Below are 21720 nucleotides of genomic sequence, written 5' to 3' on the forward strand. Positions count from 1 at the left end.
AATCAAGGTAAATGAAAGAGACTGCTTATAGCTGAGGTGCCCAATTGGGCACTCCAGCTGCCCTACTTGGCCACCCTGTGGGCTGAGGGGATCTTCAAGAAATCTGTGGTCTTTCAGGCCAACCCTGTGTATCAATAGCTGAAGTGAGGGAAAAGAGACACGGAGAATCATCCAGAAGAATTAACATTCAGGCCTGTCTGATGACCAACTCCCTAACCTGGGTCCACATTCCATTGGCCAGAACCTATCATATATAGCCTTCCTGACATAAGGACGGCTGGGAAGTGGGTTTAGCTGTGTGCCCAAGAGGAAAGGATACAGATTTCATGAACAGCCAGTCAGTCTCTACCATAGAGTATATGACCAGTGGTGTTCCAAGGACTATGGCAGAGTTGAAACACAGTTCTTAACCCAAAGCACAATGCTTGTCTCACCAAAAAACACTCTGCCATCTCTCTCATTGGTCCCTACCTTAGGAAAAAAACAGCCCACAAAAATGGCAAAGGGGAGCCAGAAAGAAAGGAATTAGTCTATTTTCTAAGAAATACTGGCAAGAAACTTTGTCACTGAATCAAGTTCATTTATACCCTACATGCAGTGAACCAAAATGCCAAGACATGGAAGAGGCCTGCAACAAAGAGTTTATTTGCAAGGCAATGGGGCAATGGAAGAAAATCTCAAATCTGCCTCCTGGAAGGTGAGGGGTTGGGAGTATTTGTGGGATACAGCAGCAGGGTGGTCTGAGGTGGGGCAGGGGGCAGGGGTGTGTGGGGAAAGGTGATTGGAAAAAGGTGCAGTGATTGTCATTCTGCACAGGTATAACTAACTACAGGCCTCTGCACGTTCAAACATGGAGGCGCTTAGCACCACCTGAGGGGGTATTTTCAGCCCACGGACCTCAAAGGGTCACTGAGAGGACAATCGCACATGCCCAGTCAGAGGGTCATTGGTCCTATCTTGTACGAACCCCCTCAGCTTTATCTAGTTGCAGCTGAGACTCCAAGTTCCTGGAAAACAGCTCCTGCAAACCTCTTACTGTTTAGGGTTCATGCTGCTTGGCAGACATGAGAGTCTTAAAATGACTGTGATTAGTGAAGGCTGATAAAACAGAGTAGACTAATGATCACCTACAGTTTCAGCATCAGATATATTAATATAAGAAGTATAAGAAATAATACTCTCAAGGACTCAACAAGATTGCATCTGATGACCTCAAGTGTCATGTTTTTAAAGTTAGTCTTATTTATCTGTGGAATGATGAAGTTGCATTTAGAAAATCTAAGCTAACTACTGAAGACACTCAAGTTAAAAACTGCCTGACCGACTTCCATAGCATAGATCTTACCCATGAAAAAATGTCCTCTATGGCGAAAAAAAAGGGGGGGGGCCATGATTGACACTGGTGTTGATGTCAAGACTATTGATGGGCATTTGCTTTGTCTGTTGTGTTGGTTTTATGAAAAAAAGAAAAAGCAATAATATTTGGAAGACCTCTTACACTCTGCACCTACTTACAGTTCCAACAAATCAAGAAAAAGGTGATGGAAACTACGACTCAAGAGGTACAAACAAATGGCTTGAAAGAAGGGGTCCATAAACTGATGCCCAGAGAGCACTGGGAAAGATAGAGAAAAGGCTTGCCAATCTAGAAATACTTTTCATTGCTATGTTCATTAGACAAGTAAATATGCCTAAGCAGCCCATGTTTGAATTGGGAAAACGCATGGAGCTTCATGGTGAAGGCAGTAGTTCTGGAAAAGCTCCTGGGGATGAGACAGGTGATAAAGCTGAAAGTGCTGATGGATAGGCACCACTGGCCCATGGATCTGCTTAAAATGCAGACTTTTAATGGGCCCTATTTGTGAGGAAAGAAAGAAAAGCACAGCCCATTAAATACAATTCTGGTACAGAATCCCATCAAGTTCTACTGACAGGAAAGGCCTGGTGCACCACGTGGGAATCCCACAAAGAAGGGTCAGCCTTGTCTTCTGATATGACAGAGAATATCCACTGTACCATGAACCCTTTATAAGAAAATCAGTCTCTGAATCCTAAGCCTTGCTTTTTCTCACTTCTTTCGGACCTTTCCCACTTGGTTGCTTCCTGAGGATGGGGGGCGAGATGAGGGTTACTGCACGGTTCACTGCAAACACCTGTCTCTCAGTTTTACCTCAACCTTTGATTCAGATGTTTTCCTTTCCTCCCCTTCTGCGTTTGGCCCTTTGGTCTCTGTCCCCTGAGCTGACTTTCATCATCCAATTAGAAACAACACCCTCTTCTTGCTACCAGTTTCTCTGGGAACTATAGGGAGTAACCCCCAAGCCTCCCGCACTCCCTATGGGGCCAGCCGTGCTTCAAAGGAACGTGGTGGCGGCACCACCTCACGGCTGGCCTGCCTTTCTGTTTGAACAGCTTCCACTGCTCACCACTGATCAGTAACTCAATGATTCATTAAACACACAAACAATGAGTGAATCTGTTCCATTAGTGAGGCCACCTGTTGATCTCAGACACTCTCAGCTGAACTCGGCGTGCATGAACAACAGAATGCCTCCATCGGTCGAGTGCCCCATCCGTGTTTGATGGCATGTTAGAGCAGGAAGAGCAGAGTCTGGCTTTGCTGGTGCTTTCATGCTCTTCCTTTCATCTGGTGTCAGGGCTGCAAGAATATCCTGTGAGTACAATGCACCTCTCTATAATCAAGGGGAAAACTCCAAGAGTTTGGTCATTATCACCCCCTTAGGCTTGTGGAATTAGACAAAGAGGGGAGAGGCAATAGCCTGCACCCCTTTGCCTGCAGGTACCAGGGCAACAGAATTCACCAAGTGCTACACAAATACCAAAACCCAAAACCCCAAACCAAGCAAAACCAACTATCTTTAAAAGCAACCCTATTGACTGTGATGACATCTTCTCTCCCCTGGAAATAATACCATCTTTGCTACTGAGCCTCTAGTTCCCGCAACTGTTCCAGGCCTTTATCAACTGGTCTACTTGTGTTTACCAGCTTATTATAAATAAAGACTGCTAAAAATTCTACAAAGCAGCCTGATTTAAGGTTCTCATGCCAGCATCACAGTCAAGAAAAGTTGATATTATTTTAAAACACAGCATTTTCTCTATGTATAACTCCTCCTATTATAATAAAGTAAGGTACTTTCTTAAGGTCAGCAATGTTTGTCTGGAGCCTGAAAGCTGTATTGTACAAAGAATAAGGAAACATATAATCTTTTCTCAGCTGAGTATTAAATTGCCTTTATAGGGTGAATTTAATTTTTTTTTTTTTTTAGGGCTGCACCTGTGGCATATGGAAGTTCCCAGGCTAGGAGCTGAATTAGAGCTGTAGCTGCCGGCCTATACTACAGCCGCAGTGATGTGGGATCTGTGCCGTGTCTGTGACCTAAACCACACACAGCTCGTGGCAATGCTGTATCCTTAACCCACTGAGCGAGGCCAGGGATCAAACCCATGTCCTCATGGATATTAGTAGGGTTCATTAACTGCTGAGCCATGACAAGAACTCCCGAATTTAGTTTTTGAATGCCATAGTCATTAAGTTTGGGATTGCATACTTAAGAATTGTTAGGTTTAAATTTCCCTCATAGCAACACTTTGATTAAAATATTTGATTACATAGCTCGGTCTTTATGTTTATTCTAGTATGACAGTAAACACTTTGTTGTTCACTGCCTTTTGTAAGAAAATGGAAGATGAAGGGAAATGGCACTTCAAAGCAAATTCCAGTTTCTATTAGTTTATCATGTATGATTATAAAAAACCATCAGCTTTAATTACCATAACAGATTTTAGAGATTACTGTTGCTAGTGGCTGTTTTACTTTCATTTTTGTAGTCCTGGAAATGACAGAACTTCAGGTGAGGAAGTCAATCTGTGCCTCTTTCGTGAATATTATTTTGCTTTTAGAAGGTGTGCTCTGAGCTACAAACATTCCAGATGAACAAGACCAACAGACTGAGACAGGCAGATCTCACTACTTGGGTTCTCTAGGCAGGTGTGAGCATATCTCCCTCATCAAATACATAAAAGGACCATGTGCATTTTCAAAGGGATTTCTGCAATCCTGGTCTTTTGACAACCACCACGATTCGATTGCCAAATGCAAGTGGTTGTACAGAGGACCAGTTGTGCAATCAAAAGAATCCTCAGATTCTTCTGTGCAAAAAAGAAAGGCAAAAGAAGTGACTTTTTAAAAAGACTAAATAGGAGATAGCCACACAAACGATTAGATGGAAAACTCATAGTTGTCCTCTCATGGGATTAATCCATCCAATAGAACTTGCTGCAAAGATGACAGCCACTAGCCACTTGTGGCTACTGAGCACTCGAATGGCAGCAAATGTGACTGGGAAACTAAATTTCCATCTTAGTGATATGTAAGTAGGCACATGCTTTTGGTGGTTAGTGTACTGGACTGAAAATGATTACTCTGTAGCTCAATAAGAGACATAGACCAGGTCTTCAATGCCATATCCCCAGTACCTGGGTTGGTTTCCTACCTTCCTTGTAAGCACTCAATAAATATTTGTTGCATGAAAACATACATCTGATCATGAACCATCCTCCCTTAATATTCTTGGTGCTTCTCCTGACCCAAGAACTCTAACTCCAGGCAGGTCCTCAACTCCATCTACCTTCTGCTCCAGCATGCACTACTTTTTAACCCATCCTTTGACTTTCCCTTGTTTTCCTATCCCTATGTTTTTGTGTGTGCAATTCCCTCTGCCTGAAATGCTCTTCTTTCCACTTGTCCACCTCCGTGGCCCTCTGCTTATCTTTCATGACCAGAAATTGGCTTCCTTTGTATAAGTTTTTGCTGACTCCCCCAAACTGAGATAATCACACTCTTCTTTGGGTTCCCATAGCAGTGTAGTGTAAATTTCAGAGCAGGGGTTTCTTAGGGAAGATTCTCAGATCTGTGAGCAAACATTTGTAAGGAAATTCCCAAGGGAAACTATGAAAGTAGTGGGTGGGGGGCAGAGGGCAGGAAGGGGAGGAAGCCAAGTGAGTGTGCAATCATAGAGTCACACAGAGGGTGGTTTTTGCCCGATCTACAGGCAAACTTATTAACTCTATAAATCAAGCCTTAGAGTTGTCCTGAACAAAGGTAAAGAAACTAGAGATTTTAGGCTCTCACATCCATCAGTTCCTGCTTAAGGACTGCACCAGGGGCTATGCACTCCCAGGCACTTTGGTCTCTCAGACCAAGGAGACTCAGAGAACAGTTCTCCAAGGAAGAGGATAGAAGTGAAGCCACCAGATACTGGACATTATCCACTATGAGGGGTGTTAAAATTGAGTCTATCTTATTGCAAACCCAGATATAGCTTTTCCTAGAGAAGTGACAGTTGTTTCCTCCTCTATAAAATTTAGAAAGAATAATTGTATCTAACTCTTGGGCTTAAGGTGAAGTTTGCATAGAATAATGCATGCAAAGTATTTAGCATAGTGTGGGGTAACTCATAAAAAAATCAAAAATGTTACATTATTACAATGCAGCATTTTATTATGATTACATATCTCATGCCTCCACTTGTCTTTAGAGTCTCAAGAGCAGTAATATGCCTCATTGGTCTTTATTTGCGTATTTGTAGGGCCACACCTGTGTCATATGGAAGTTCCTGGGCTAGGGGTTTAATTGAATCTGAGTCACATTTGCAACCTGCTCTGCAGCTTGCAGCAATGCCATATCCTTAATTAACCCACTGAGCTAGGCCAGGGATGAAACCTGCATCCTCACAGACACTAAGGTGAAGTTCTTAACCCACTAAGCCACAATGGGAACTCATGCTTCATTGGTTTTAAATCACTTGAACCTAAGCCAATGCCTGATTTGAGTAGATATCAGATCAATATTTCTTGAGCAAATGAGTGATAATCACTTCTGAGCCTAATCTCTTTTATCATCTCTGATGATATACTGAAATTGTCTCTTCCTATGTCTATTTTGCTCAGTAGACCATTGGTAAGGTTTCTTATTCTCTTTTGATTCCCTGAAATACAGCACACACTGGTACATGACAGTTGCTAAATAATTGCCTAACTGACATTTCTTGGATAAGGGTCCAGAATGTTTTAAGGGTAAGACCATTATAATCTGAAAATTTGTTTTCTCCATTTCAGAGTTTGTTTACAGACAGTGATTTCAGGTCACTTATGGTTCGATATAGGAAAATAGAAACTCCTCTAGGTTTTCAAGCAGAAAATGATTTAATAGAGAAAATTAGGTGCTATCACAGGCAGAACTCCCCCCTCCTTTTTTTTTTTTTTTTTTTTTTTAATCTTTTTAGGGCTGCACCCATGGCATATATTCCCAGGCTAGGGGTCGATCAGAGCTGCAGCCGCTGGCCTACACCACAGCAACAGCAATACCAAATCAGAGCTGCATCTGTGACCTTAACCACAGCTCCTGGCCATGCCGGATCCTTAACTCACTGAGCAAGGCCAGGGAGCAAACCTGGGTCCTCATGGATACTAGTCAGATTCGCTTCCACTGAGCCATGATGGGAACTCCTTCACAGACAGAATTTCTAAAGTGGTCTCCCAAAGATGTTCCCCCACTAATCCCAGAAGCTATGAACATGCTCATGTATCTTTCCTATGATTATGTTATGTTACATGGTATCGTTTATCTTAAGAAGATTACCTGGGTGGTCTGATATAATCACAGGAGCCCTTAAAAGTAGAGTGTTCTCAGCTGAGAAAAGAAAAGAGTGTGAGAGCAGTCGATGTCAGGCATCCTGCTACTGGCCTCGAAGCAGTAAGAAAGACTTGATGTGCCACTGCTAGTTGAAAGGTGAAGGAGGCCACGTGGGAGGTGTGGGTACCTTTGAGGAGCTGGAGAGGCCTCTGGCTGCCAGCCAGCATGGAATTAGGGACCTCGTTCCTAAAACCATAAAGAGAAGAATTCTGCCAACATCCAGAATGAGCTTGGAAGTAGATTCTTTCCAGAACCTCTAGGTAAGATTGCAATCTAGCTGACACCTTGTTTCAGCTTTGTGAAACCCTCAGCATAGAACCTCCTAGAGCCTGAACTTCTGACCTGCAGAGCTGTGAGGTAATAAATGAGGGTTACTTTAAACTGCTAACTTTGTGGTATCTTGCTACACTGCAATAGGAAATGAATGCAATGCTTACTAGATTGTGGAAAAACCTGAAGTTAAGAAAGTAAGGTGGGCTTCTCCAAGCTTTGGAGTTTTACCACCACAAGCTGACACTTGCGATCAGGAAGCTGCAGGAAATTACTTCTGACCCACAGGCCTGAAGCTGGGGACCGACAGTGAAGGAGACTAGCCAGTTGCCTCACTAGTCACACCTGATACTCAGGTCCAGTCACCCCACCACCTGAGAGAGGAAGAGGGGTTTGCTGCTCTCTTCTGCCTCACAAATTCACAAATGAATTCTGTTGTTACAGACGTCATATCCAGAACCTTGGTGTAATGGAAGTCTGGAATATGTGGTTCCTGGGCATCTGGCCTCTAAGATAACCTCTAGGAACAGGAGTGGGGTGGGGGTGGGGACAATGCTAATTGACAATAAATGGTACCCAATATGGACCTCCGAACTTTTAAGATTCTTTTAAGTCAGGCTTCTGGTAGGAATTTTTTCATTTTACAGATCAGAAAACTGAGGTTTAGTTGAATTAAATATCTCGCCTAAAAATCTCATAAATAGGAAGCAGTAAAACCAAGATTAGAACCTGGATCTGTTTCTTCCTAAGTCTACATTTTTCAGCCTCTGCAGCTATTGCCATCCTGGAGATGGAACATATATACCATTCATATACATGGAATGTTGGCCCCTCTGGGTTCAACAAAGGGGCAATAGAAGTGGTAGCAATTTCATTTGCTTACAGAGATCCTTTGGATCCTGGTTAGTCTTCTGTTGGAGTGCTCTCTCCTCCCCTTCCCTTACCCAAGCATTCTCCTTGGCCTGCAGTCCCTGACTCTGGACACAGACCTGACTTCTGGGCCTTCTGGGGCATTCCCTGCTGTCCTCTGTCCTGTGAGTGCACAGGGTTGGCCCTTCTCTGTGCTCAGGGTCTCTCTGCCTTTCCCCTTGGGGCCTGGTGCTGGGCCAAGAAGCAGCATCAGGAGGAACGTCCCCTAAAGAGAGGGGTCATGGAGCACTTCCCCCAGACAGCTCTATCTTCACCGCATTCCAATCCAATTACATACAAACTGGACCACGGGCTCAAGCACGAGAGCGATTTGGCCTTCTCACTTCTTTCGCCGACAGTTTTAAACCTGTTTTCTTTAAAAACCTGATTCTGGGACACTTCAGCACCCAAGCCCAAGAGAGGTGGGATGAAATTATTCCCAATACTGGGGTGCAGTGAAGCTCCGGGGAGAAGCAGTGCATAGCATTTTTTCAGGAAAAATGAACGAGAAAGACAGAATTTCTGGGATTTCCTGTGACTGCAGGTTAGATGCTGGGAGGCTGGTCTTTTCAGTTCTGCCTTGACCAGCTCCCTGGATTCCTTTCTCTGGGCTGGCTGCCCTTTTCTCTCTTGAGCTTTTCCTCAGTGGGGAGGAATCCATTCCTAGGTTTCTGGAGGGAAGAAGGAATGCTTCCATAGTAGTTAGTACGCCTGGAAAGATATATTTTTTGGAAACATATGCTCATAGTTTGATACAGCTGAACTCAAATAAAAGCAGGGCATTTAAGTCAGCGATAAGTGAACAGCCCACCTATTTAGAAAGTCCAGGATCAGGCAGGCTTTCTTCACTCAGGGATCCCATGGGATTACTGTTAGGAGGGAGACGTGTGAAAGAATGAGCTCCTTCTGCCTTGTTCAAAGTCTATTTAGACACATTTTAACTTGAAATCCCAACTTAACTAGAAAGAAAAGCAAATACAAAGTAAGCCTATACATGTAATTGGTTTTTTGCATTGAAAATTTCTCAGTCTAGGTTTTCCTGAATGGCATTATTCTGGGCTGCATTCTGACTCTGACACTGCTTGAGTAAAGGTTGTTTCCTTTGCTTCCTTCCATCCCCTTGTCTCTTTGGGAAAGATCACTTGTTACTTTCTATCATCACACCACTCATATGTCTCACGTGAGGACCTGCATGGAGTTTCTGCTGGAAATCTCGTTCACTTGAGCTGACACAACTCCCTCATTACAGGTCCCATCACGACAGCCTCTTTCACACCACTAATCTTTCACAAAGATGTCTCGGGTGATTTCCAGGGTGATCCAGAAGACCTTACTGAGATACTTAAAAAATGGGAGTCAAAGGATGGATCTAGAGATGGGCATGTTCTCTGCTAGGCACCAGGGATGCACTGGTGAACTGGGCAGGTGCATTCACTGATCCCATGGAGACAAGTGGGGGAAACAAATAATTGCAGGCAATTACCAGTGACAGCAGTGATGTGATGGGGAGAAGGACATTATGAGAGCACAGAAAAGGGGATATGGAACCCTGATGTAGCAGGAAGACCTCGTAGAAGACATGGTGACTGTGCATAAGAATGTTAATGACATTGCAGTCTCTTTGGTGAGGTCTCAGAAACTGACTTGATTAGAGAGTAGAGGTGTATGTCACTGAGGGACACTTGTCAGGAAAGGACCTCTATTAGATACACTTGGATGGATAGCAATAGTACCCTGGCTGTGCCGATGGATTCTGCAGCTGCACTTTGATGGCTTTCGACTTCTCTATCACTAAGTCAGTCGATGAGCCAGAGCTCGTCCTTTATTTCCTGCCTCTCTTAAACAACAGCTGTGTAACTCAGTGCCTCTTGAAGGGGAAATGTTGAAAAGTGGACAGGGATCCCAAGAGGAATGTGTGGTGAGGGGAGTGAAAGATGAGGCTGATTCTTCCCTCAGCTTAGTTATATATGGCACCTGCCTCACCTCATCTGAGCTCTCAGCCCTCAGGTCACAATGAAAAAGAAGATGCTGGGATCATCCTGTCAAATTGTCAAATTTGGGGGTGAATGAAATATCCACAAGGGATCTCTAGGAAGCCAGAATACTCATATTTACTTTCGACCAGGGAGAATTTGAACCTATGTCTCCAGATTTGGAAGTCCAGGATATTAATTCATTGTGACATCTGGTCTTTCTCTTTGATATTTTAAACATAGGCTAGAAGCGGAATTGTGAATCCATGCTCTAAAGCACTACTCTCAGATTCTGGGAAAGAATGCAACTCTTGGGTTTATCTTGTTTATCCAACTAGTCTCTGGTCATTTGTGTAACGTGATATTTCATCCATTGGATGCTCTAAGCCAATTTCTAGCACAAGGTTTCCATTTTATTATAATCATCCATGAAAGAAAAGAATGTGGGAATGTCTGTCTTGCCATTTTCAAGGACTGTGGTAGCACCAGTAGCTGGCAGCTCCTAGTCTTTGCTGCAGCCACTCAAGAATGCAAGTTTCTCTAAGAACCCTAGAATTTTGGAACTAGAAAGAAAAATCATCATATAGTAAGTACCATAAAGATGCTCTTACCCTTTGTTTCAGTCAATCCACTCCAGTAAGTTTCAAAGAAATGTCATTCAACAGACCCACAGATATACATTACCAAAGATGTTCACTCTAGATATTTTGTTTGCTAAAAGTGAAAAAAAAGATAAACCACAAAGATGTTCAGCATTATGGATCTTGTTTTGAAAATTGGGATATATTACTTGAAGGAGTATTATGTAGTTCTAAAATAATTATGAAATCTATAGTTATAAAAGCCATCATTCACAAACATTGATTGAATGTCTACCAGTATCTCTACTGTGATATAATAAAGAAATATGAATATTTCAAATCCATGTACCCTATGATGTTAGCTGTGTGCAAGATGCATACCTATAGAAGAAAATTTGGAGAAATGTTATAAGTTGGCAGGATAAAGGACAATTTATAATTTTGGGGAGAAAATTTTGTTTCATTGTCTTAAGTGTCAACTGTTACATGTGAAAATTATAATAAAAGCACAGAGGATGCTGCCAGCTTTGAGGAGACTTCTGAGAATGTCAGAGTGACTGTCCTTTCATTTTTGGTTCAAATACTTATTGAGTAACTATTACAGGCTAAACATTACAGCAGTGGATTAGACAAACACAGTCTTCCAAAATTTTAGTCAGATCTATGTTTTACTTTATTTATTATTATTATTTTTTTGCCACACCTGAGGCATGTGGAAATTCTTGGGCCACAGCTGTGACCTGTGCCACAGCTGCAGCAACACCAGATCCTTAACCTGCTGAGCCACGTAGGACGTTCCTAATTAATTTCTTATCTAATGAATACTTAGATTTAAAAGTCACCTTTACAATACCCTATGCTAATTTCCCTCTTTCCTATCTCCTTCCTCCAAAATCGCTTGTAGAAATTTAGCTACAGAGGCAGTAACCTGCCTGAAGTTACACAGCTTTCTTATAGCAAACCTGACATTTGAATCTGACTCACTGGTTTACCTGCTACCTCACCCCCCTCATTTCTCTCATAGTCCTCTCATTTCTTTTAGAAATAAGTTGTTAGAACAACAATGGAGGATCAGACCAGACCTATATAGAACCATGCTTTAATGACATTGAACAGGAAGTGAGAATGACCTAGACCAGTGCTCCTCAGGCTCCACTGTATATCGGGATCATCTGAGGGTCTTGTTTAAGTGCAGATGTTGAGGGGCTATAAGAGTCTCTATTTCTCACAAACTCCTATATGAGGCTTATAGTACCTATTCTTGAGGAGCAAGTATCTGAAGGATGGAAACTAAGCATAGAAGAGGTTCAAGTTTAACTGGTAGCCAGTGCTCTTTCTAGTTTTATTACCAGGGAAGTAAAGAGGTCAATTATTTACAAAGTCCACTTTTTCTGTCACTAATTGCTGACATGCTTTCCCTTTCCCCCTCAGCTCATGACCACGAAAAGGAAGGAAAATATTCTAGAACTGTACCCCTAAGAGATAGTGGAATGGGGATTTGCACCTGGCTCATCTGACTCCCGAGCCCTTGCTCTTAACCACCGTGATGTGCAGCCCCCACCCTGTGTCCCCCACCCTGGTCCAAGTGGTCAAGAGCAAGGTTTTTGGAGTCAAGACCAAGTCTGGGCTGAAACCCAAGTAAGCACTTAATACTGGGTGCAAGTTACCTCATTTATGTGCTTTTCAATTTAACCATAACTGTGGATAATAATAACATCAATCTCATTGGATGGTTGTGTAGATTAAATGAGATAATGTGTACTAGTCAATTACCTCAGAGTTTGGCATAAACCAAGTGCTCAGTAAAAGTAGATATGATTATTGTGGTTAGTTGAGTCTGAATCTCATTCTGCCTTCCTCTCCTAGAGTTCATAGAAGCCTGGTACTTGAAGCAGACTGGCTTTAATATAATTATATTTATTTAAAATTTAATATTTAATTGAACATACTCTAAATATAAATAAACTGCTAGGTAAAATAATAAAATGTATAAATAAAAAATATATATATGTGCATATGCATACTTATGTGAACATATAAATATATTTAAATAATACTTACTAGTTAAATAATTAAAATATTTACACAATAATATATGGACAAAACATAAAAGAAATAAGTATGTAAAGTTTATAAATAAAACTATAATGAAAATGTAATATAATTTAAATAACAAAAATATTTAAATATCATTTATATGTTTATATATTTTATATGTGTTATACATATATATAACACATTTTATATGTGTGTGTGTACAACAATTGCTAGTGCACGTGTTTTTGAATACCCTGAGAATACAGAGGATGGTGTGCCTAACTTTCTGGGATGGTAAGAGAGAACTTTAGAGCTGCGTCTTGAAGGATGAGTTTGAGGTTGAGAAAGAGGCATTATCAGCTGAGGGTTTGGGTGAGAAGGGAAACAGGCAGTAGGCTGTAGTGAAGATTGGTGCTAGTTTGTAAAGAGCCCCTAAATCATGTCTTTTATCTCTGGGAAGGTGGTTTTGAGCAAAGCAGGCATGTGATGTGTATTTTAATAAGTCAGTAAGGGGATAACTTGATTAGGAATGCTTTGGTCTGTTCTCTACTTCCTTGAGGAATCTAACCATCATCCAACCCTATTAAAGTCTTTCAAAACTGTCCTAATCTTTGGGAAGGAAAGGGGGAAGCAATCACTGTAAGCAGGTATTTTTTAATCAGTGTGTCTCTGGCAACTAAAATTTCACATTTAATGGTAAGGTTTGAGACATTTTCCCTAAAAAGGAAAGAACTACTGATGCAAAAAATGTAAAAGGAGTGGGGGATGGAAAAACAAAGAGGTGAACACAGAGACATGCCCTATTCATGTTCTTAGTCTTAAGTACTAATTTCTTATCCTTGGAAATCCTGCACCTTAACCTGACCTTGAAAAGAATGAACTCTGAATGTCTCAGGAGTATTTATGATTAAGGTAAAGATTAAAGGTAGAATGCTGGGATGATGGAGGGACATTTTGATTTTGTTCCTTCATCACTGGCTAAATCATGCAATTGGAGAAGGAAGGGAAACAATTTCTTTAAAACATTCTAAAACTAGACTCTGATAAAACCCCTCAAAGTATTTCCAAAGGGTGTTTGTTGGCAATCAGATGCCTAGATCTGCATATCTGTATTGGCCTTTGTCACAGGAATAGCATCTTAAAGTCTTGTTCCATAACATACCATGCAAAAATAAATGATAATTATACTTGGCAGTTTCTTTCATTTAAGGATTGTAATCGCCCAAACATTAATTAATAAAGACTCATAACACCCTATGAGGTAGGTAAATATTATTGTGCTATTTTATGGATGAGGAAGATGATTAATAAGAGGATTAAGCAATTTGCCCGTAACAAGGTGAATTAATAGATATGGGAGTCAAATTCCCACCCTCTGAGACAAACACAGAAATTGCTAAACCAAGATAAAAGCCTTTACTCATCCTTTTAAAATGATTGTGCCTAACGGAATCATGGCTTTTCACTCCTAAGTTACCCAAGAATCTAGAGATCATCCAAAATTAAACAAAAATGATAATACATTTTTCAAAAAGGGAGAGTCACATATTTACAAGTGTGAATTTTTTTCCTCATGGGTCAGCAGAACCTCGGAACTGTAGCATCTGGTTGCTTAACCAATTTGCAGCTGCATTACTATCTTTTCAAAGAAGGCATGAAGTTTGTTATTATTTGGAATACTTGCTATCTTCTAAATTTGTCCTTAATTAGATGTATGTCTTAATAAGGATGTGCCTAATACAGTACTTTGCTGCTTTAGATGAGAATAGTTTCGTGCCACTTAGGATGAAGGAGTTCTAGCATATTTTCTCTAATAATATTTTCTCTACACTTTATTAATAAGCACTTATTATATGATACACATTTTGCTAAAGGCTCAATATAATTCACATTTATTCTGTAAACACTGTGAAGAAGATTCCCCATTTGACTGATGAGAAGTCTGAAGTTTCAATAGGCTATAAAACTTGCTAAGTCAGGATAGCATAGCTAAGAAGTGGTAAAGTCTAGAATTTCCCAAGATTGTCTGACTCTAAAACCCAACTAGTTTGAATATCAGATTATGAGCAAAAAATCTGCTCATCGAATTCCTTCCTAAAGGATAACAGAAGTTTAATACATGTCTTGTTTTGCGCTTTAGTTGTCATTAAAATGAGGTTCAACATTTGACATACCTTTTTTACCTGACCAAAATGGCAATGGAAATTTGTAAGGTGACTTCTGCTACAGACCCAGCTATAGAATTTTATTGGAGGGTTGGAAATAATTGCAGCAAAACATTAACCTTTAACTGAAGTTTCCCCTATCCCTGGAGTTCTCTTTTTCTTCACAGAACAGGGTAAGTATTCCACTGCTCACTGGTACCTTCTGTCTCCCTAACCATGTCCAGCATCTCCCCCAGGATTCACAGTTAGCAGTTATCAAAAATTCACTTTATTATTTCAAAGTCCTTTTCTGTTCAATTTTTAACATTAGTTCCCTTTGCTTTGACTTCTCTATAAAAAGTTGGTAATACCTGATGCTTTATTCTCTCCTGATCATGATGACATGTCAACTCTATTACTATTTTACCTCGTTGGTTCCATAGGGGTACTTTTCTAAAGGTTGTTTGTTTTGCTAAAGGACTAGTAAATGGTGTGTTTCAGAAGTGACACTTTGACTTGCAGGGACCAGGCAATCTGGACATGGAGAGGCTTTCTATAAATCCCACATGTTTTTCTGTATTTCAATGCTGTCATCTTAAATGCAGCATCTGTAGCATAAAACTGCCAAAGAGGGTCATATTTTTATTTTTACCAATAATTCTGGGTGACCTGCTTTTGCCCAGATCCAGCAACCTAGATTATTTACTGACTTTTCTATTAAATTGGACCATTTTTTTTGAACACTAAAGATTTGATGTAGTATAAAATATCTCTTGGCACTGCCACTTAAAAATGTATACACATGCTACTTCCAGAAAACAGTCTTCTTGAGGAACAAGATGAAAATTTAATGGCAGCTTTAATTTTAACTTAAGACACTTACAATATTACACTAGCAAAAAAGAATTCACCAACAGCTGCATGTCTGAGAGACCAAGGGACTGATTAAATCTGTCACATGGACAAGATCTAACTCTCTGAATGGTAGGTGTGCACTACAGCTTGGAGTAAGTCTGTTACCAGATGAGCCAACTTCAAAGATAGTGGTGGGCGGCACAGAGGATAGTAGAGGTGGGGGAACATCAAAGCTTCAAAGAAAATTGAAGTTAGTTTTTTTAGAAAACTAATTTAAATTCACTGAACACAAAGATATTTTGAGGTATGCTGATAATGATCTGATATTTATTTTCAGTTTTTGTGACATTAGTATGCAAAGACAGATTAAATAAATAATGCAAATTAATTGCATTTATATTTTAAACAGAAGAGTACTTCAAATGCAAATAGGAGACATCCTGTCTACAAGGATATTTAGCCAATTGCTTGATGCATGTGGTTTGGAATAGTATTGAGTGTTGTCCAAGAGGCACAGATGGGATGATTTAGGCACAAACAACTTTTATTTTGTTACTTCTGTGCAAACTCTTGGACATACCTGCCTTTATAAAAATTATATTCTTGATGTACATATGAAAAGCCTTAAATATACATCAAGAAATTATATAGAGAGCAGTTTCTTGGCTAATATCTAGGGTTATTATACTTTAATATATTACAGATCCATATTCTTTACAGATTTGTTATAATTTAGGAGCTAAATGTTGACAGTTCCTAGTTAAAGAACTTTTATTTAAGATTTCTATTAAAATAACATCTCCCACCTGATTTGAAGGAGCAATTTCTGAGACTGTTTCTTTTTTTTAATGCATACATATTGTGAATGCACTAGATGATACAGTCAGCTTAAAATACTTTCAATACTAGGAAACTCTTAATGCCTGACATGTTGTAAAAACTTTTTACTGAGCTGACTAGGTGCCCACCAAAGTATTTGTCTGCTTCTTCTAGTTGGATACCAGGAAGCTTAGACCCAGGTTTGTAGCTCACCTCAATAATACACAGGATTTCTTGTCATGCATGTTTGTATACTAATTTCATTCCTGGTTTGAACTTATTTTTCTAATTCTGTTTTCTTTTTAAATTTTCTTTAAAATTCTGTTAATATACAATTTTATAATTTTAAATAGTTTAAAATTTTAATCTTATCACAGTCTATAAGGCACTTAAATCTTTCTCAAATTAAGTAGTGAAGCAATGAATGAAAAATAAAATCCTCATGTTTTGACACCTAGAGCTAACTCACAATACAAATGCCAACACTTTAACTGCTTTTTTTGCATGGATGGCACAGGATTGCCTAGATTTCCAAGGGTAAATTGGAATTAGAAAGAATATTATTATAAATGAGTAACTCATCCAGGTTATAATGAGGATAATTATTTTTGTGTATCTTTATCCCTCTGGGATATGGAATAATTGCATCAATGCTTTGCCAAGTAATATTTAAATATAGTTATTGGTTGAAACAAAATGCAAGTCTTTGTCTGGCCTCATCCACTATGTCCAAATGCAAAGAAAGATACAGAGAAAGTAACACCCAGACTCACATTTACCAAGGGATTCCAAATAATGCCCTAAATGACTATTTGGAGCTCAGTTACATGCAGGTGCTAGGAGGATTTATGCTGTGAATGCCTGAAATACTTTCTCCACCGAGGGGAGATTATTAAGTACTAGTGAGCCTGAGTGTTTGGTGCCAATACTAACCATTAACTTTTGGCTCTGAGCCATGACCGTCTACTCTGCAGTGGATTCTGCCACCAAGGGGAAGGTCATTAAGGGCTGTTCTTTATTCTCGTTAGTATGTTCCAACATAATTAACAGAAGTTGTTCACCAGATGGTTTCCTTCCTGTCAGCAAGTACCCCAGCTTAATGGGCTATGCAGGATTCTTTACTTTAAGTGGGTGAGGCGGGAAGCAAATTTAAAATATATCATCTTTGATCCTCCTACTTCTAATTAGTTCTAAAGGCTTTAGATAATAATGTAAAGGGGGAAGGGAAATGAAATCATTCTAAAAAATCAAAGAATCACAGAGGGCCAACAGGAGTTTTATATATACCATGGAGTATTTCTTCCTCTATGCTAGGTCTCTGCCCAGCACCAAGAAAAGTGCAGAAACTATTGTCAATTTCCTACTGAAACATGTTCACTGAGCCTTAGAGTTGAAATGGACTTAAAATATGATAATAAAATTCAATAAATGCTTACTTAGTTTCCACTTGGTCTCAGAAATTGTACTGGGTGCTAGGGATATACAGCACCTGGGGATATACTTGCCCCTGTTGCTCTAGAGGTTAGAAAGTAATGGGAGGTCAGACACATAAACAGAAGAGCTTGGTAAATATGGTTATCAGAAACTAATGACTTCCAATCCCAATGCCATTCCCCTTCTTTGTGCAATAAACAATGATCTTGTTCAAGTCTGCCCTCTCTTGCACATGACATTGGGTGCAAAGCAGGGTCTGCTCTGAACCAGTCTTCACAGTTCCATTCCCCTTGCCAGTATTTGGTTTAAGAATTGGACATGGAGGCTTGATTGGGAGCTTCTGGGAGAGGCTTTCTTCCTCCTAAGAAAGCACCAGAAGATATGGCCTCCTTTTATACCATTGTTGAGGTTGTAATATTAAAAATAATCTATCCATATGGCATAAAACATAATAAACTACATTCTAGTAGTCAAAGCTAAGAAGTTTTTCTCTAAACTTGTTACATCTAGGGAATGGTTTTATTATAAGGAAAATAATAAAAAAAAATCCTATCTTATTCATTATCTCCAATGACTGTCGTAACAACCTTGCAATCATTTATAACAGATGGGGAAGTTGAGACTCAGAGAGACTAATGTGGTGGACCTCAACAAAACTGTAGACTTCTGAGGTTAAGCACCCCTTCTACCCAACCAGGTTGTTTCTTCCTTTACTAGTGCAAAACCTCTATGCAATGGGCCAGGGAAACAATGTCATTACTAAACTCTCTTCTCCTTTATTATTATTATTTTTTTTTGCCTGAAAAATACTGTTTTATGTTGAACTGGAATTCTATATTCTAAACTTAGTTGCCTTTCCCCCACATCTTGACATGAGATACTTGAATGAAGTAAGGTGAAAAGGGCTTTCTAATGGGGTAAAATACCATTAAAAATCAGTCTAGACTATTAATGATCAGAAATTATTTCAAAAGACTTGGAGACACACCAAAGGCCTTCTAGTTTCATGTACTGCAGGCCATCACTCTACCTAGGAAAAGTTACAACAGTGATGAGTGGGCTAAAAGGCTGAGCTATTAAAAACTCTGGCCAGGGTAGTTACACACTAAGAATCATGTGCTTTAGCTTAGCTGTGAAAATAATTTCACTCATTCACTATAGCTATTAGAACTTCTTTGTTTGAAAGTGATAGAAAGCCTAACAATTGGTTGAAGCAAAATGGGGACTATATTGGCTCACATAATTGAATAATATTCCATCATCAGTTCTGACTTCAGGTGCAGCTTGTTTCAGGGCTCAACTTCTGTCACTAGGCCCCCTATAAGCTTTCCTTTTTCTAAGATGACTCAATTCTGGCTCTGAGTGATGGTCTCAAACTATAGGCTCGCTTCACCCTAACACCACTGGAAAAAGGGTTTGCTTTTTGGAGAGCTCAAGTGAAAGTCCAGGAATTGAATTCCACTGACCTTGAAAATTATGGTAGACTGAATTATTTCTTGGCATAATTCTTCACTCTTTTTTAGATGTGTTCTACATCCACCTCCCTATCATGGTCTCATTGTAGGCAAAGTACACTTTTCTTCTCTTGGCCATGGGCTTGGCCATGACTTGTGTGGTGAATGTCTTTGGCAGGTACATCCCCTTTCAGTGTCTGTTGCCTCATTTATAAAATGGGAATGCTTCAGTGTAAGATGAATTGTTGGAGAGTTTCAGAAATAATACGTATAAGGCCTGGCTCTTTGTAGATGCTTAATAAATGTTGGCTATCTTAACACTGGTGATGCCATTATTATTAAAACCTTAAATAACACAGGTTTGAATTGCATGGGTCTACTTTTACACACAATTTTTTTCCCACTAAATATATATATATGTGTGTGTGTACTGTAAAGATATTTTCTCCTCTTGATTTTTTAAATCACACTTTCTTTTATCTAGCTTATTTTGTTATAAGAATACCATATATAATACATATAAAATACAAAACATGTGTTCATTGAGTGTTCATGTTATTGGTAAGGTTCTTGGTCAACAGTAAGCTATCAGAAGTTAAGATTTGAGAGAGTCAAAAGTTATATGTGAATTTTCAACTGTGAAGGGGTCAGTCAGTGCCCCTAACCCCATGCTGTTTAAGGGTCAACTATGTATTAGAAATAATGTGTGGAGTTTACAGGAAAGCCAGTTTTAGCTAAGGATAATAAGGGAGATCACTTAGCACTATCCAAAAGTAGACTGGGCTTCTGAATGTCACAGTGAGGCCCCCATCCCTGGGAACTATTCCACTAGGGGCTGGACTTGGGAAATGGAGAATACGGTACTTCCTGGGAGTGCTGGGAGGCTACTTTCTGTGGATTTCTAGGGTATCCTCTAATCCTGAGATCCCAAGTTCAATGAGCTGTAAGCCAGCTTTGCTAACACTAGCCTCCAACTGAGCAAACACTAAAAGGTATTATAAGGAGGGACACCAAACATCTGGATGTCCTTGGAACAATCTGGGTTTAGACCTGTTGTCCTGGTGCAATTATGAAAGCATTCCCTTTCTTTCTCAGTAGTGTCCCAGTTTGGATGATAAAATGATATAGTCACCCTAATTATAACTAATTCTGTGAAATAGAAACCACGCATGTTGTTATTTTCTAAATAAGTTACCCACTTACTACCAGAATTACTGCTCTTCATGGGTTCCCCTTCCTGATGTAATGGTATGATCATCCTCCTGTTAACTCAGCCTCACACCTTTGGAAGACATGTCAGTGTTTCTGCCTTCCTTTCTTTCACCTTCAATCAGTTGCCAAGCCCTTTTGATCCTATCTCCAAAACATTTCTCACATCTCATATCTGCCCCTTCTTTTAAGTCTCACTGCTTTAATTCAGGTCTTGTAACTTCTTGGCTGGAGCACTGTAAAATCCTCCTAAGAGCCTTAACCATTCTACTATCCATAAACCCCTGCTGCCACCAGAGTGTGCCTTTTAATGCATGCCACTAATCTCACTGATACTTTTTATTCATTGAAATAAATAAAATTAAGTGTCTGTTGTCTGAATCTTCTTGCATCACATGAAAATATGTGGAAGGATTTTCATCAAATGTGGAAAATGTGTTTAGGACGGTATGATTTAAAATGTAGAGTTATGTGGACTACACAAAATTCCCTAGAGGCACTCAGGAGGGCATCTCAATGGTATATAGGTCATTAACCTTCAGAGCAGCTGGAAGCTGCAGCTGAACCAGCCCACATGACTCCTACTTAGAAGAGGCAAAGCTAACAAAATCAGCCATGGACAAAGAAAACAAAGAATGGTTTCCAGTCTGAGCTCAGACTGAATGTGTAAGGGCAGGTTTTCTGAATTGCAAATGCTGATTTGCAATAGGTATTGATTTTCCATGGAGTTGCTTCTCTTGTGGGCAATTTGATACAGAATTTTTCTGGAGTTATTTATACAATGCTAGCAAATGCTTCCCTTGGGCAACACAAGAGAGATCAGCTAGAACAGCAAAGACTGCCACCTTCTCAGATAGGCATTCGCAGTCCTCCCACCTGGCTTCTCATGCCTACTGATGCCATGTTCTCTGGTACACTGTACAGACCACAGTCTCCTTCTCCCTTAACCAGGGCTCAGGGGTGCTCTTCAGGTGAAGCCCTCCTCCATCACCTCTAATTGTGGAAGAGCTCCCCATCAGTCAGGCCTCATCTCACATTCCACATCCTCTCAAAGACTGCCAGATTCTCCTGGAGTAATTCATTTCCTCCTTGATGACTTTCCACTCTCTGTTGTCTAATTTTTTATGCAGTTATTTGCCTATAGGTGCTTTTTAACCTGTAAGCCCAGAGAGGAGAAATAAAGTGTTACTCATTCTGTTATAGTCTTTAGCACTTGGCACATAAGGGTTTTCAATAAATACTTACTGCATTAAATGATATTTGACAAGAATATCTTAATTGGGTTGGACAACTTTCTCAGCATGTGGAATGGAAGTA

At 39.9% G+C, this 21720-nt stretch overlaps 1 protein-coding gene and 1 pseudogene across 6 annotated transcripts in view; one reads left to right on the forward strand and one right to left on the reverse strand.

Moving 5' to 3' along the window:
- Nucleotides 1-21720, reverse strand: part of LOC110262205 (uncharacterized) — a 343233-nt gene that overhangs the window by 93977 nt on the left and 227536 nt on the right. For 2 of the 6 annotated variants that reach the window (XR_014819153.1, XR_014819151.1), the window contains one exon: nt 15785-21559. The exons of 2 other annotated variants lie outside the window; for them this stretch is intronic. The gene's annotated coding sequence lies outside the window, so the exon portion shown is untranslated. Of the gene's footprint in view, nt 1-8708; nt 8857-10481; nt 10585-15784; nt 21560-21720 lie in introns of those variants that run through there. 2 more of the 6 variants (XR_014819159.1, XR_014819160.1) reach the window with 2 other exon arrangements.
- Nucleotides 1182-1807, forward strand: LOC100152145 (small ribosomal subunit protein eS1 pseudogene; annotated as a pseudogene).

Source organism: Sus scrofa, chromosome 1 (assembly GCF_054392235.1).
Source record: "Sus scrofa isolate SSC_HxYL_T2T_F1_AM1 chromosome 1, Sscrofa_HxYL_maternal_Yorkshire_Landrace_v2.0, whole genome shotgun sequence".
NCBI classification, from domain to species: domain Eukaryota; kingdom Metazoa; phylum Chordata; class Mammalia; order Artiodactyla; family Suidae; genus Sus; species Sus scrofa.